At 36.3% G+C, this 2,689-nt stretch overlaps 1 non-coding gene across 1 annotated transcript; it reads left to right on the top strand.

Annotated features, from left to right (window-relative positions):
• The first annotated feature begins 332 nt into the window (after window positions 1-332).
• LOC130947035 (small nucleolar RNA R71) lies at window positions 333-440 on the top strand. Its single transcript, XR_009072449.1, has one exon. It is a non-coding gene; the product is annotated as a small nucleolar RNA R71 (small nucleolar RNA).
• The last annotated feature ends 2,249 nt before the right edge of the window (window positions 441-2,689 follow it).

The raw sequence follows: 2,689 nt of genomic DNA, 5'->3' as shown, positions 1-2,689 counted from the left end.
GATGAAGCATCCTTTGTACTGTTTGGTGCATTTTGCATTCCAGACAGACTTTGAGAAATCAAATTGACTTGTTGAGTCAATATCTTGTTCTGAGCCAATATGGCATTCAGAGTGTCAATCTCAAGAACTCCTTTCTTCTGACTAGTCCCATTGTTCACAGGATTCCTTTCAGAAGTGTACATGAATTGGTTATTTGCAACCATTTCAATCAATTCTTGAGCTTCTGCAGGCGTCTTCTTCAGATGAAGAGATCCTCCAGCAGAGCTATCCAAGGACATCTTAGATAGTTCAGAGAGACCATCATAGAAAATACCTATGATGCTCCATTCAGAAAGCATGTCTGAAGGACATCTTCTGATTAATTGTTTGTATCTTTCCCAAGCTTCATAGAGGGATTCTCCATCCTTCTGTTTGAAGGTTTGGACTTCCACTCTAAGCTTACTCCATCTTTGTGGTGGAAAGAACTTTGCCAAGAAGGCATTGACTAGCTTTTCCCAAGAGTCCAGGCTTTCTTTAGGTTGAGAATCCAACCATATTCTAGCTCTGTCTCTTACAGCAAAAGGGAATAGCATCAGTCTATAGACCTCAGGGTTAACCCCATTAGTCTTGACTGTGTCACAGATTTGCAAGAATTCAGCTAAAAACTGATGAGGATCTTCCATTGGAAGTCCATGGAACTTGCAATTCTGTTGCATTAGAGAAACTAATTGAGGCTTAAGCTCAAAGTTGTTTGCTCCAATGGCAGGGATAGAGATGCTTCTCCCATAGAAGTCGGGAGTAGGTGCAGTAAAGTCACCCAGCACCTTCCTTGCATTGTTGGCATTGTTGTTGTTTTCGGCTGCCATGGGTTCTTCTTCTTTGAAGAATTCGGTCAGGTCCTCTAAAGAGAGTTGTGCTTTGGCTTCTCTTAGCTTTCGCTTCAAGGTTCTCTCAGGTTCAGGGTCAGCTTCAACAAGAATGCCTTTGTCTCTGCTCCTGCTCATATGAAAGAGAAGAGAAAAAGAAAATGTGGAATCCTCTATGTCACAGTATAGAGATTCCTTGAAATGTCAGAGGAAAAGAGAAATAGAAAGAAGAAGGAGAAGAAGAATTCGAACTTTAATTAGATAAGGTTCGAATTGTGCATTTAGAAGGAGTGGTACTCCATAGATAGAAGGATGTGAGAAGGAGGGAAGAGGATTTTCGAAAATTCAATTAAATGATTTTGAAAACATTTTGAAAATCTGATTGATAATTTTCGAAAATTGAAAGTGGAAGAGAAATCAAGTGATTTTTGAAAAAGATTTTGAAATTAGAAACTAAAAAGATTTGATTGAAAACTAATTTGAAAAAGATATGAAAAAAATATGATTGAAAGGTTATTGTCTTAAAAAGATGTGATTGAGAATATATGATTTGAAAACCATTTTAAAAGATATGTTTTGAAAATTATTTTAAAAGATTTGATTTGGAAAATTAGTGACTTGCCTAACAAGAAAAGATATGATTCAAACATAAAACCTTCCTTAACAGAAAAGGCAAAAAATGTTCAATCAAATCGTTAATTGTTAGTAAGTATCTTTGAAAGGAAAGAAATTAATTTTGAAAACATTTGAGTGAAAAGATTTGATTTGAAAAAGATTTGATTTTGAAAAACTTGAAAAAAAATTGATTTGAAAACAAAATCTTCCCCCTAGCACCATCCTGGCGTTAAACGCCCAGAATGGTATACATTCTGGCGTTTAACGCCCAAAATGCTACCTCTTTGGGCGTTAAACGCCCAACCAGGTGCCCTGGCTGGCGTTTAAACGCCAGTCTGCCTTCTTCACTGGGCATTTTTGAATGCTCAGCTTTTTCTGTATAATTCCTCTGCAGTATGTTCTGAATCTTCAATTCTTTGTATCATTGACTTGAAAAGACACAAATTAAAAATATTTTTGGATTTTTAATAATCAAAATGCAAAAGGAATCAATTAACAATGCATGCAAGACACCAAACTTAGCAGTTTGTATACTACTGACATTAACAATATAAGAATGCATATGAGACACACAAAATACTTCAAGTCAATAGAATTCAAAGATTAGAACACAAAAATCATCAAGAATTACTTGAGGATCCTTAAGACACATGTGATGTGTGGAAAACGATCCAACACAAAACTCACCGGCAAGTGTACCGGGTCGCATCAAGTAATAATAACTCACATGAGTGAGGTCGATCCCACAGGGATTGAAGGATTGAGCAATTTTAGTTTAGTGGGTGGTTTAGTCAAGCGAATCAAGTTTTGGTTGAGTGATTTGTGTTTATAAGAGATTAAATGACAGTAAATGTAAAGGGGGAAGGGAGAAATGCAGTAAAATAAAGAACAGAAGAGTAAAAGTGTAGAAACTTAAAGAGCAAGAAAGTAAATGACTGAAACTTAAAGTGCAAGAAACTTAAATTGCAGTAACTTAAATGGCAAGAAAGATAAATTGCTGAATGTAAAGGGGAATTGAGGAATGGGATTGCAGGACCTAAACAAGAAGAAGTAAATTGCAGTAAAGAAGGTAGCAGAAATTGAATTGGATGCAAGCAGAAATTTAAACAGCAAGGAAATTAAAGTGCAATAAAGGTTCACAGAGGAACCAAAAGTGATCTCAGGATCCCAAGGGCTTAGGTAGCAGAGCCTAAAACCCAATTTCCTTCCCAGATCTGAATGAACTAAGC

The sequence above is a fragment of the Arachis stenosperma genome, chromosome 8, assembly GCF_014773155.1.
Source record: "Arachis stenosperma cultivar V10309 chromosome 8, arast.V10309.gnm1.PFL2, whole genome shotgun sequence".
Lineage (NCBI taxonomy): Eukaryota > Viridiplantae > Streptophyta > Magnoliopsida > Fabales > Fabaceae > Arachis > Arachis stenosperma.
The sequence above is the reverse complement of the archived record's forward strand: the minus strand, read 5'-3'. Positions and strand labels throughout refer to the sequence as shown.